This window comes from Miscanthus floridulus, chromosome 8 (genome assembly GCF_019320115.1).
Source record: "Miscanthus floridulus cultivar M001 chromosome 8, ASM1932011v1, whole genome shotgun sequence".
Classification (NCBI taxonomy): Eukaryota; Viridiplantae; Streptophyta; class Magnoliopsida; order Poales; family Poaceae; genus Miscanthus; species Miscanthus floridulus.
The window spans coordinates 112,696,435-112,711,364 of NC_089587.1; the positions used below are offsets into that span (position 1 = coordinate 112,696,435).

Below are 14,930 nucleotides of genomic sequence, written 5' to 3' on the forward strand. Positions count from 1 at the left end.
GGTGTTCTACGAGTCAATTTATACCCTTGCAAATCAAAAGTAATTGGAAAGGTGTCAAACCGCCGATTTTAGGATTATGGTTTTTGAGATATTGATTGGCCTTAGAATGGTAGCCTCGACGTCTAATGTAGTTTAAGAAAGTTGGTTTTGCTACGATGCAAGTCAACCCAACTTGCTGTGTAACTGCACCACAAAGGCAAATTGTACCCAACCTGCTTGGTAGTGAACTAGTCCCTAGTTTTGTGATTACTTGCAACTTGTGTTGTCCTCCAAGCCTGGCTAACATTCTTCTGCGTCAATGGTTCTCCAATGCTGACATGCCTTTGGTACCTTATATGTGTTTTACCCAAGAGGTTGCATCAGATTCAACCTAGATCACTGTTGCAACTTGGATACAAAGGCTCCCTAAGGAATGGTCATCGAGAACGTTGAGCCGACAGAGTCAGCTACTGCGTTTACCACTCACTCAGCAGACTCAGACCATACAATATTGTTATCAGAGAAAGAGAACTACACCCATGGAACATTATGTAGCTTTCCATCAGTTGACATCTAAGTGATTGCACCGCTATAACCAGTTTGGTTATTGGTTAACTAGCTTCTCATACCCTCAAAGGGTGTTTACCCTGTCTATGATCACATCCTTTACGAAAAGTTGTGCTCAAGCCACTTTTGTAGAGAACTGCTTTTCAAACCTTGGGAACAAATATAGCACCGTTGCAAGGAATATCCGTCAACAGGTTGCGGTCTAGTGCAAAGTCCATATGGTCTGTGCTATATCCACTAGGGAAGTAGATGCTACAAGCATTTAGTCTACGATTGTATCGCTCTTCGTACACCGAGGAACGAAGTACGTAGGACATTACTATCTTGGATTCCTCCCAAAGTAACAATACTTCATGAAGGCCAACGAAGGAAATTCTTCAGACAAAACTTACTACAAAGGACAAGTATCAGAAAGTGTCTTGACCAAATTAGCCTCTCTTATGCTTGAAGCTAGGTAGCCTAAAGCTATGGCTGATATTGGAAACTGGTAGCATGTCTCTCTTCCATAAAAGTCTTTTGTCTTGAATCTCAGGACACGATTCTTTTAAGGGGGGAGGGCTGTAACACCCCAGGTGTTGGCCACCAATTAAGCAATGGGTTTGAGCTCAAACATGGCATATTAAGTGATGGTGAAGATGCCAAGGTCCAACCTATAGAAATGAGCCCCAACCTAAACTTGGATATTGCACCCTTGCTTTACATATAGGCCCTTTTCAAGATATATGCTTGGCTGGTGTTATGGGAATATCTTCATGTGTCTCACATCAATACCCATCTATATTGATCCATGGAAAAGTTTCATGAAGTTTGGAATCAAAAAGTCACATGAAATGATAAGTTATATCCTTGTTGGAATGATTTTACTAAGTGCTTGAATTGCACTATTAAGTGAATGAGAGCATGAGATGTCAACCAAACCTTGCAACCTTGCCAAAATGACTCTAGATGAATTCTACAACAAAAGTCATGAAAGGTTCATGTTGGGCAAATGCCAAGAAAACGCTCCAATGGATCAAAAAGGATAATTTAAGCTCCATCGTGATCCTACTTTGGTCAAAGTAGAACAGTAGGTTCTATACTAGTTTTGAGGTTGGACCTTAAATGAAAGTTGTAGTCCATATCATGTAGAACAAACTTTGTTTTTGGACCAAGAGCTAGATCAACATGGAAATAAGTCAAACAGAGGCTCGAAGTTGGAACCTGCTGCTGATTTCAGCACTTAGAAATATTCTAAGTTTAGAAATTCATCGACATCGGCATTGACGTCTCGCGTCCTCCGAAATTCGTTAAGCAACTCGATTTGGTCCAAAGATAAAAGTTGGAGTATATGTTGTGGAGAAGAGCGTGCAAAAAGATAGCACCAGTTTGACTTTGGTTGGATGATCAATTTTTGCGTTTACTTAACCGCTGTCAACACGTTGACAGTGTCAACTTTGGACTTGATTAACCGCAAATGACTTGGCACCCTTAATAGAAAATGTAGAGCAGTTCGCGGGCTTCAAACTTTGTTTTGGGCGCGAGGTCTAAATCAGCCTAGATCTGGCCCAATTCGGCGCCCACCCTGCCCACACCGACGCCCGCCACGTGCTCGAGGATTTGCCCGAACGGCGACGCGTGTCCATGGACGTGGCCACCATGGCCGCGCTTTCTTGCCGCGTGGTCCGCCTCCACTGCCGTGCCCTGCGCCCAGCTGCCGATGAGGAGGGGCACCAGCACGCCCTCTCCATCCAACTCTCCACTCCCTGCTCGCTCCATCTCGCGCTCTCCTCGCTCCCGTGCAGCGTCCGCCATTGCCGGCCGGCCGAGCTCGGCCTCGTCGCGTCCCCGCTGCTCCGCCCTTCCTCTGTCCATGACCGACTACACCATCATCTTCTTCTCACCACGCCGCCCCTCCCGCACTCCCCCGTCGGCCATGCCACACCCTATGGCGCTGGTGCCGCCGTCGCCCAGGCTGCCGGCGTTCGTGGCCAGGCCGCGTCGGGCCTCCTCAGAGCAAGATGCGGCCACCTTCGAGTGCGCACCAACCCCCTGGTGCTCCGCCGCCGCCCCATCGCCGCCGACGAGCCTCCTCCGGCCGGATTCGACGAAGTCCAGTGCATCCTCTGCTCCAAATCCCATCAGGGACCTCGTCTTAAAATTCGACATAAGGGAGGGACCTTTCTGCAGAACCTGTGACTCATGTGAATAGTGCCATAAGGACTGGTTTGTAATTATTTTACAGGAACTTTGGAAATTCATAGTAAATCGTAGAAAATTCGTAAAATAGTAAATGAGGACTTTTTGGAATCCTTGTGAAATTCTCTATGCACTAGATCTATAATATGTCAGGTTTTAGTTTAAAGTTTTAGCTGTCAAAATTGATTTGTGCAGTTAGGGTTTGAATGCTAGTCATATTTGTTTTTTTATAACTGTAGTTTTTTTGCTCAAATAATTGTAAAATTTTTGTGGAGTGCTACTAAGGTTATTCTTGATGTCTGGTAAAAATTTCAATATTTTAGGCTTGATAGTTTAAGAGTTATAAAAATAACAAATGCCCTGTTTTGATTTGCTCCTATTCTGAATAGGACTGCATGTTTGAATTAATTGGCTTAGTTAAGTTATGAATCATGACTTTATGAAAATACATGAGTTGTAGTACTTTTATTAAGATTTTCAAAAAGCTAAATATCATGATTTTTGGTTAAGTAGATCTTGAGTTATACTTGCTTAGATCTCTGTGGTTGTTTCTGCCCAAAACCAGAGAGGGTTTCCTTGTTCTTATTGTGTGGCCTTCTTAGTAGTAGAATTAGCTTTAGGTGTTTACAACAAAGTTGTTTAGAATTTGCTAGGATTTCTAAAAAGTCTAGAACCACATTTATTGGACATGCATAACTCCATTTATAGCTGTTTAAAGTGGCATGTCAGTTTCTGTCTATGTTTTGAACAGAGATGCAATTATGGGATTAATTGACCCTTCTAACTGTAGAATCATCTTAATATGAGAATAAGAAAGTTGTAGGTAACTTCCTAAGATTTTCAAAAAGTTATGGTTCATGTTTATTGGAGGTCTAGAACTCCAGTTATGTTTCTCTGAAGTTTCTATCAGTTTCTATACCACTGCTGTTGGGCTGCATTTGCAGTTTTGCTTGTGTAATCATTTTCGTGGTGTAAATGATGTTTGCTGTGGTTGTAGTGAATACAAAAGTTGTAGGAACTTTCATAATCTTGCTTGTGTTCAAATTGTAAGACCATAGGCCTAATAGTTTAGGAGTTACATGACTTTTAAGTCTTTGGTCAGGTTTTAATTGTATTCTGAGCAGATCTGAAAGATGCTAGTGTTTGATCTAGTTAGGATTTGAATGAGTTTTTGGTGATAATAACAAAGTTGTAGATAATTCATGTATCTAGATTCTGTTACAATTTGGTGGTATTTGGCCAAGTAGTTTGTGAGTTATGCCTGTTTAAAGTTGGGTTACAGAATTGATTACTCTCTGTCTTGTTTAGACCAGTTTCTATAAATGTGTATATTTGACTTAGTTAACTTGAGAATCATGCTAAGATGATTAAATATGAATTGTAGATAATTTCATAAGCTTTCCATAATGTCTTCTTGCAAGTCATTTGGATTTGTGTAACTCCAGTTATAGCTAAATCTTGTAGCTGTTGTTTGCATGTCCAGAAATTGACAGATTCCAATTATAGTTGTTTGCTTGTATATTGCTAAGTGTGGCTCATACCTTTGATGATGGTTGAGTTAGAGTACCTGAGATCTTGGGAAACTTATGTCATGCTTGGTGTTGTCATCTTCTTTGCTATCGTGGTATGATAAATTGTGCGATATTTATAGTAAGCAATGCGAAGTGCTTGTGCATGTTAACGTAACCTTGTGCTTGTCTTACTTACTGCATGCGATGCATTGTCTATTGCACTTCCATGTATTTATACACATGCATCTTGCATCTCATTTAGGTACGCTAGATGAACCACGTGAAGGATGTGATGTGGAGTCAAACCCGAAGACGGTGTTTGGTGGATCTATCCCGAAGATGGAAGGACTAAGCAAGTGCTAGGACCGGAGATGTCACCAAGTCGGTGCAAGCTAATTGAACTGACTTGTGTCGGATCCCAGGCAAGCCCTGGAGCATTCTAAGTCTCCTAGTATTTTATAAATGTTTACTTAAGTACTTATGATCGATGCATTAGGTTATAAGAGTTGAATGAAACCACTGGATGCATATACATTCCTTGTCCAGATATTACACCTTTAACCGGTATAGGTCCAGGATCGGATATATGCTTAGCTCTGCTTAGACCGATAGAAGTCGGGTGATGTCCTGTCACCTACGAGATATAGGGGGATACTGGAGCACGGTTGGCTATATTTGCTATCGTGGAACAGAACCTTGGGGTAAAAGAAAATCGAGACCAGGCGGGATGTCGATAGCGAAGCAACAAGACGTGGAGGTCTTGGGTGTGGATCTATCCCCATCCGTGTCGATTAAGGACCGTACTATTGTTGGCGCTTCTGACAAGATTGAACGCATGCCTCTCACTTAGCTAGCTGGATAACTCGTTCCGACCGCGAAGCCAAGTAATTCAACTCAGGCCGGGACCCGTTCTATTGTGCGCTCCTTCTGGGGGACGATCAGACTGAGCCCAAGGGCAGGCTAGGCCTGAACATCCTGGCATCTGGTGTCCCAGATTGTGCGGCGCGGTACAGACCCGCGAAATGTGTACCTGAGTTGTACCAAAGGTGACCTAAGGTGACCGTTGATCTGGTCTGCCTGGGTTTGTGTTAGGAATAAATTCCCAGCTGGTTGAAATCGATTCGAATCGCCGTCTCTCCCAGATAGTGAGAAACTTGGCTAGTCCCAACATCGTAGTAATTGTATTATGGAATGTGATGGTTCGGATAAACATGGAATTACCACACCTGCTATGGTTACTATTGTATGCTCTAAAAAGATATACCACATGTTTGGCACAGGATAGTTGCTAATCTAGAGATGGATAGTTATAATTAACTTGATGACAGAATTATAATTGTATAATTGAGTTAATTGCTTTTTATGCAAATTGTTGTCGAGCTACCTCCACTTATAAAGCCTTGCATACTCCTTGGAGTCAATTTTATTTCTGGTTATGATGGGTAAGTCTAGCTGAGTACATTCGAGTACTCAGGGTTTATCCCACCATGTTGCAGGAGAGGTTTTGGCCTGCTGAAGATGGTGGCTAACCACTGGTGGGCTCGGTGACTCTATGTTATATCTCATCTATATGCTTTTATCTGAGGGCGTCACTTATGCTAGCAATGTATTTGAAACTTATATTAATGTAATCATTTGAAAGCTATGTTGTTTTCACCGATCGATTTTGAAACCCCAAACTTGTACTATTAATTGTGAACTCATTGTAATATTATTTCCACTGCAACTCTGTGTATGTGATGTGTATTTGCTTAATCACGCGATCTTGGTTGTGATGTTGATTTACCGAGGTCCTGCATGACACTCAGCGGACTACCGGGTTTATATAAGTGAGAGTATGCGCATGTCAACATGTTAAGCGGGGACAGCCATACTTGATCTAGTATAAATTGGGTGGTTCTGTCACACTAGCTGTCTGAGGCATAAAACCCTTTTGTGCATAGCAACCATTTTTTTAAAGGTGGGAAAGCAACAATTAGTGTGTATTAACAACACTGGTGTAGTTTGCCCTGTTGTCTTTGTCCCTCCTCTACTCGGGGTTGACCCAAGGTTTTTTGTGGTTTGCACCGTTGGTGCTCTAGGCCCCGGTCATGGGGTCCTCCCTAGTGGCCGGGTCATCTTTCTCCTCTTCTGGTTTTGCTTCTTCGGGCAAGTCGGGTGCCTCTGGTGGCACCAGTGTAGCTAACAGAGCAGAAAATCATGGAATCAGGAGGTAAAATGCTAGCTAGGGTTTCTGGCATGAGCAGGTGCTCTAGGGATCGAGGTGAGCGTTGGGGCATTGCCGAGCCTATGTCTTGTTTATCCTCATGAGCATGTTATGACTTATCTAGGATTAGGTCCTGTTGGGACTGTTCAATAGCTAGCCTCTCGCACTCGCATGCATCTTGAAAACTACTCATGATGGTGATGACACCATAGGGGCCTGGCATCTTGAGCTTGAGGTAGGCGTAACTAGGGATTGCCATGAATTTGGCGTAGCAGGGTCTCCTGAGGATGGTGTGGTAAGGACCCTTGAAGTCTATGACTTCAAAGGAGAGTGTCCCCTTGCGGTAGTGTACCTGGTCACCAAACATGATAGATAGAGTGATCATGCCGAGGGGCATAACCTGTTGTCCCCGGATGATCCCATGGAACGAAGAATGTAGGGGAATTAGTTTGCTTGTCTCGATGTTTAGCTTTCTCGAACGCATCCTTGTGAAGGATGTTTATGCGACTTCCTCTATCCATGAGGACTTTGGTCATCTTTATGCCTCCCACGATCGCGTTGACCATCAGAGGGAACCGACCGGCCTCGATGACAAGATCAGGGTGGTTGTCCCTATTGAAGGTGATCGGGTGCTCTAACCATCTTAAATAAATAGGAACTATAGGCGTAGTGGCAAAGATGAGATGCCGGGTTACCTTTACACGACGGCGGTCCTCATAGGCCTGTGGCCCCCCAAAGATGATCATGACACCCTCGATGTTGGGGTAGCCACCTTCGTCATCCTCAACGGTGCTGTTCTTCCCTTTCTTTGAGCGACCGCCCTTCATCTTGTCCTTGCCAGCTTCAATGATCTCATGTTTGTAAGTATGATAGTCCCTAGCCAAGTGATTCACCGGGAAACTGTGGTTTTGACATGTCTGGTTCATGATCTCATTGAATTTTGCATGACACCCAGTGGCTTTGTTTGAATTTATAGCCTTCTTGTTTCTCGGCGTTGGCCATGAGCTCGCCTCGACGCTTACAATCCTTCTTGGTTAGTGGGGATTGGTCTGCGTCATCGATGAGTCATGACTTATATTTGCAATTAATGGTGTTAAAGCAATCTTCTCCGTTGGCGTGCTCGTGGGCTAGGGCGAACATGTCGCGGAGACTGATGTTCTTCTTTCACCCAATTTCTCGAATGAGGGGTTCACTGTCGATGCTGGCGGTGAAGGCTGTGACGATGCTAGCATCGGGGACATCCTCAAGCTTATTCTTGCGCTACGTGAAGTGTTTTATGTAATCACAGAGACTCTCGTTGGTCTTGCGTTTGCATCCCAGGAGGTCCCACGATGTGCCTGGCTTAGTGTAAGCCCCCTCAAAGTGATTACAGAATGCTTTTTCGAGGTCAGCCCATCGCTTGATCATGCCTTCCCAAAGGTTGTTTAGCTAGTTCCTGGCGGAGTTAGTGAGGTAGATCGGAAAGTAATGAATCATGAAAAAACATGTTCGGTACGGATGCCGCTTTCATGGTGAGTTTGAAGTTTACCAGCCAAATCTTCGGGTGTGTCTAACCATCGTATTTTTCAATGTTGGGAGCATGAAACCTACGGGGCGTTGGGGCTGACCAGATTCGATATCCAAACATGGGGGTCCTACCAAGTCGCAAGGATCACCCCCGGTGGCGCGTGGCGCTGGCTCGGGTCAGTTCCTAGGATTTCTCCTGTCGTGACGGGTATTGCCCTCACCATCAGAGCAATAGCTACTCCCCAAATCATCATTAGCCATGTCGTCCTCGTGACTCCCTCCATTAGGAGAGTGCCCTCCACCGCCACCTCCTCGTTCGCCACCTCCCTGTCCGCCAACATCATCACCCAGTTGCGGGGCGGTATCTTGGCGACGTTCGTGGTTGTGGCATGGGGATTTGTTAGATCGGTGCGACGGTTGAGCCCCCAAGTTTTGGGGTGCGCGACTGTGTGTAACAGACGCATCGCTGGGTGCTGGTATGTTGTCGGCAATGGCCACTATTAGCTCTTGAATCTTTTGGAAATCCTGTTGGCCCTCTTGTGTGGATGGCTGTGGCATCGCCGCTGCTTCCCTCATGGCCTTGGCCAAGTTTTGCTCGGCGTTAGAATACACTGGAGCTACTTGCAAAATGTCATTGTGGGCCTGATAGCCCTCTTGTGTCGGAGTTTTCGATTTTCCTCTTCTAACACGTTGTTGTGATTAAGCAGACGATCTCCGGCCTGCTGGCTGGTCTCGTAAGGTGCTGCATAATCAAATTCAAAATGATCGTGGGGGATCGTTCGAGGGTGATGTACTCGTTCCCCTAGTGACCGTTCGCACCGAGATAGCAACTGCGTGTATGTGAGATGATGTCATCATCGTCAATGTCTCTGCGGTTAACTCCAAGTGGCCGGTAACTATCGTAGAGAGAAAGGCATGAAGCCGTTGTGTTATTGAGCTTGGTGGCTCCCATGTCATGGCACCGATTGCTCTCATTGGAGTAGTCTGATTGTTACAGGACGGTACCGCCCTGGCTGTGATTGTGGATAGTGACCTCGATTAGGTTCAAGCCAAAGTCGTCATCACGAAGATCCTGATCAGTATGACATGGGTTTTTTGGATCCTCCATAGGAGATCCAGAAGGTGGTGTGATAGCCTGAAGGGGTTGGATCGGGCGAGTCATCGCCGCGTGCATTGGCACTCTCGAGGATCGGGAATGAATTGGATCGGGTACCGTATCCATTGTCGAGACTGGATCCTCGATCTTGCGAAGGAAAAGAGTGGCATTGAGTCTAGGCTCTTGGCCGGGTTCGGCAAAAAGCTAACCATGGTGGGTTAGATGACGTGCGATGGTGAGCGGTCCTTCGTCAACAACCTTCTTCAGTCCGACGACAAAAGCTCAGATCTAGAGCGACTGTTCCTCCTCCCGTTCGATCGGCTCGGGCTCCTGCAGGCGTAGGTCCCTGAACTAGTCGGCGATAAAGTAGAGCTTGCCAAAGACGATCCTCATGTCCAGCTGAAGCTTCTCCGGTTCGTCGCCGAAGTCGAAGACGATTCCCATCTGAAACACAAAAACAAATCTAAACACGAAAGGCCCCTACCTGGTGTGCCAACTGTTAGATTGTTTTGCTCCGGCAATATCTAGCAACGTGATCACGTAGACGGAATTAGATGGTAGCACACTAGACATAAGGATTTATACTGGTTCGGGGCACGGGGCATGCTAAACCCTACTCTAGTGGTGCGGCTCCTCTTGTATTCGTATGCTCAATTACAGGGGTTGTTGCTCCTAGCTACTAGGTAGATGGAATAGGTGGGAGATTCGATCCCGTGCCCGAGGTCCCTACACTCCTTTATATAGGCAGGAGAGGTAGGATTACAGAGAGGACGATCGGGCTAATAGATTGTGTTCCTAGTTTGTTACACGATATGCGTAACAGATTGACCCTAGCTATTGTCCAGATACGCCCGCCTTGGTTTGCCTTGATCTCCACGTTGGTTGATCGCGTCAGCCCTTGCGGGCCTTCTCCTTGACGGTTGCTGGGCCGATAACTTGGCGGTAGTCATATATACGGGCGGTGCAGATACCCCTGGCCCATATCTCTGACAGATGGTGTACGGTGCGGCGAGTGGACTGGAGAGTGGCCTGGAGAAAGAGAGCGGGCAAGGGGATGACATGTAGGCCCCCGCATGTAATAAGATTGAGAGGGGGAAGATATCAAGGGTAATTTGATCCATATAAAAGTATAAAGCTATCCATATGTCTGCATGTGGACCAAAGATGCTGTTGGCGTACAAAGTGGTGTATTGACGAATTATAATGGCACCGGTCCTATTACTTGAGAAGCAGTGGCGTTTCTCATAAATGTCGAATTTATAATGTTATGGTTCTAATTAGCATTTAATAGTATTAGTATATATCACTATTTCTTGAAAAAAAATATAGTTCATAGTTGAAAACATATTAAAAGTGTTGTAAAACATACGGACTGTTTCATAGAAGAAAAGGAAGAGGAGGAATCTTAATCCTAATCCGTTTGTATGTGGGCCCTTATCAAACTCTTAAACCTTGGTAGAGTATATATATATATACACGTAGAAGCTCTATGTTGTAATTATCAATAATTAGAGGAATAAAGAATAGTCTTCCTATCTCGTGTCTACTTGTTCTTCCACTTTCATCTATTATATTGATTATTAGAGACGAAGAAGAAAAGATCCTAACAGCTGGCAATATGTTTTATAAAAAAAAACACTTTTCTTTAATACTCATATAAGCGAAGACTAGACAAATAATCGAACTAATTCGTGTGAGCGTATCTTCCACTCGTCTGGTACGAGGCGATTAATAACTGTCAATATTCTTCAGGCTGCACTCTTTAATGGAGATGGCATGACACGTGTATAGGTGAAAAACCTGATTTATCGTTTATCTATTTGATATGTTTGTTATTACAGGTGGGCAGATTGAACCGCAAGGTAACACCAATAGAATGACTTGGCATAAAAAAAAACATAACAATGACTTAGTGTTAGTGGTGAAATTTCATCTATCCCGCTAAAAGAAACAATAGAATGAAAACAAACAGACCGAAATAGAAAAGAGCGAATAAAAGAAAACAAACACGAAAATAGAACGGAACGGAACAAACAAATGATAATATAAATAGAGAGATTTGGTTAATACTGAAAATTCGAATGAAGAAACTTTCGTGCTTTAATATCAGAGAGAAATCTATAAAGATCTTTAAATTAATTAATTAATTAAATTTAAGTAAAGATCTTTAAACGTGGAGAGCATCTTACTGCTGTCCGTCTCACTATAGCACTGTTCATCTATCGTGCTCCTTGGGAGAATTATGTATTTGACACCGAAACAAATCAATCTTTCGTATCTGGCGCTTAAAAATTTAAACTTTCTTATCTGACACTAAGTTAAAATTTTCTTTCCTATATGGCACTACCGTTCATTTCATCCATTCATCCGTTAGTTGATTATTTTGACTGTGTCAGTTTCACGTGCCCTCTTGGCGGGTGGGCCGTGTGCCTCGGCGTCGGCCTCCTCACCACGGCCAACCGAAGAAGACACCCGCCGCGACCTCCTCCCCGGCTGCCGTGCCGCGCACCTCGAAGCGCGCGCCATCGGCGGCGGCGACGCGGTCGGTGCTCGCGTAAGCGTCACCGGCGACCCGGTGGAGCGTGAACTCTGCGGACGCGGGCGTTGAGCCCCAACGCTGCCAATGGCCAGGTGGTAGGCGAGCGTGAGCTCCTAGAGCGCACACTGGTGGCGCAGAGGCACATGCACGGTGCTGGCGCAGTCACGATCTGACCACTCCGCCGAGTCTGCGGTTCGGTCGCTCCCGCCACACCGCCTCCGCTGCGACACCCTCTTCGCCTCCATCTGGATTGATAACCATAGAACCATCAGATCCAACGGTTCGATCCATCATCCCCTTCTTCCTACGTCTAATCGTCTGCCAGCAGGCCAACACATACTCCTCACCAGCGTCACGGCACTCATCGTCTGCTTCTTCTCCATTAGCAAGTGCTCCGCTTCCTTGCTTTCATCTTCTTGGCTGTGGTGACGAGGATGAGTAAAGGTATTTATGTATTTTTTTTGTTTTATTTTCAAGAGGAAAAGGAAAGTATATGACATAGGCACGACGTCATGATGACATCATTAAGCTAACAGCTGGGCAGGGCACTGAGCATGCGGCGTCATGTATTATTTCAGCGTCATGTATTTCGAAGGACATTCATGTCATTTTACCAGCCACTTGACGTTGTTACTGACCCAAATGGACGGCAGTGCTGTTTAGGGAAGAAAATTTCAACTTGATGCCAAATAAGAAAGTTTAAATTTTTTAGTAACAAATGCGGAAGACTGACAGCCTGTTCGGCTGGGCTTATACGATCATATATGATCGTGGGTTATAAGCTGGAACAATATTTTTTTCTCATACCAAACCAACCCGTTGTAAATAATCCACGATCGTTTACGACGAAACGATCATGCTATGATTTGTTTCAGTGCCAAATACATAATTGTCTCCTGTTGTTTTCCCTCATGGTTCATAGTTACATGTTGCAATCGGTTTTTTCTCTCTTGGTTACCTGAATTAACACCGCTGCTTATAAACAGTATATATACATTACTTCTGTTTAGCGGAACGATTAAATAAACAGCATATACTTCCTCCCTCGCCGGAGCGGACTCGCGGAGGGCTCAGGCATCTCACCACTACACTACAGCCACTAGCCCTTGATCCCCAGATTCTCACAGCCTCCGGGACGAGGCGCTTCCGTCCATGGGGGCCAAGGCGGCGCACCGGCGTGGGGTGCTGGCCTGGAGGCGCAGTTCGCCTTCTTCCGGTCGCAGCACCGGCACCCCGTGAACGCGGCGGCGCACGCGTTGCTCAGCTGGCCCATCCTCTTCACCAACCTCCTCATCCTCCACTTCCTGCCGCTGCCGCTGCCGCTGCCCGTTTCCCCCGCGCTGGCCCTCACGCTCGCCTACGCTGCCGCCTACGTCGCCGTCGACCGCCGAGCAGGCGCGCTCGCGGGGGTGCTCTTCCTCGCCGCGTGGGCCGCCAGCCGCGCCCTCGCGGCCCGCCTCGGCTTCGCTCTCTCCTGGAAGCTCGTCCTCGCCACGCAGCTCTTCTGCTGGACCTGGCAGTTCCTCGGCCACGGCCTCTTCGAGGCAAGTGCCACAGATTCGAATTGATCCCTCCACCAAGCCCTTGGGAATCTAATCGACGGCTCCACTGCTGATCTCTTGTTCAATTTTGCAGAAGAAGGGGCCGACTGTGAGTGATCTTCCCGAGGTGTTCTTAATGGAGCCGTTCCTCATCTTCCTGCAGGTAACCACAGGCACAGCTCACAAACGTGTGCTAATTCTTCAGTCATCTCCACACTTGGAACCGAAATTGCGTTGACCGGTGCTAATTCTTCACCCTCTGCTGGTTCTTTGTGTGCACAGATACTGAACAAGCTGTTCGGCTACGAGCCGTACCATGGGTTCTGCAAGAACGTGGAGAGGAAGATGGAAGCTGATCTCAGGGAGAGCAGAGAGCTCAAGGAGAGGAAGACAACCTGATTGATTGGGAATTTGGGAGCGATAGCCCGGAGCGGTGCGCGAAGATTGAACCATCTGTACATGTAGCGTATTGCCTACCATTTGTGTTGTTTTATTCAGATATATGTTGTCTGCACACCATTGTTGAGTGTAGTAAACAGCAGTCGTGTGTTGAGGTCAGCTTGAATCCCTACAGATTGGCAGGAAGAGGTAGAGAGTGCTAATTCTCTCCTGGTTTACTGCCCTATAAATTTGCTGGACAAAGATAACCGATCTTGTTTAAATTAGTATGTTTAAGCTGAACTAGATTTTACATAATCCACCCCCCTCCATAGAAAGGGCAAAATGTAGAGTCAACACAACCAAACGGCATTTGTGTTATCATCAGTCCATATCTGTTCTCCTAGCTAATCTCTTATGGTCCAAGATACTAGCCATCACAAATTTAAGATTCTTAATCTTTTTTATCCAAGATACCAGCAAACACAGAATGCCAGAAATCCTTCGGTCGAGAAGATCGCAAAATCGACGCATCTGTGGCGTAGCAGATGTTCTGTTTGCATGGGTGCGTTCGGCTGCACTTGCTGTCGCTGCGGCTTCTGCTGTAGCTGCATCGCCATAACTATGGATTACTTTAGCATGAACCGGAGAAGCTGCATCTGCAGCCGGTAGAAGTTGTAGTGTAACACTGATGCAGATAGCCAAATGAATGTTAGTGAATAGTGATAATATGGTTTGCTAACGTAAACAATTGAATGAAGATATAATTGTATATGCTAATAGATTGTTATGATCATGTGACGTGTACAATTTACATGGTGAGATATATGCTAGTAGGGATTAAAATATAAGATATATAGATATTATATTTTCAAAAAAATAATTGCAAAATTTAGGTGTTACTTTTAAAAACTGGAAAACAGCCTCTGAATCCTCCCGAATGTGCTTGCTGCAGAAGAGGAGGAAAAGAATATGGAAGAGGCTGACATCTAAGCCTCACTTGTCGGCTATCTAATTACAAATGAAAAATGATAGGGAGATACTAGCGCCTCGGCGTCTGGACAGAAGAGCGCATCCGGACGCCCACGCCTCCTCTGTCACTCGCGCCTGCGGAAAACAACGCGCCCGCCGTTCCTTCCCCCTGACCCCCTCCTCCTCTCTCTCCGCAATGGGCAGGACCCGAGAGCCGGAATGAGGATGAGCGCGCCCCATTCGCACGACCCTAGGTGCGCCGCGCACCCCGACCGCCGCCCCTCTGCATGCCCCATTTGTCGGCCCCGGCTCGTCGTGCCCCATCCCCTGGCGCTCGGGCTATGCCCCCATGACTCTCTACCTCTGAAATTTGAAACACATGGATGCAACATACGTTTGAAGCAGATGAAACATTTGGAACATGCACTTGAAACATATGTGTGAAACATATGCAACATCC

At 45.8% G+C, this 14,930-nt stretch overlaps 1 pseudogene; it reads left to right on the top strand.

The window, feature by feature from the left end:
- Positions 1 to 12,731: 12,731 nt before the first annotated feature.
- On the top strand, positions 12,732 to 13,678 carry LOC136473295 (2-hydroxy-palmitic acid dioxygenase MPO1-like; annotated as a pseudogene).
- The last annotated feature ends 1,252 nt before the right edge of the window (positions 13,679 to 14,930 follow it).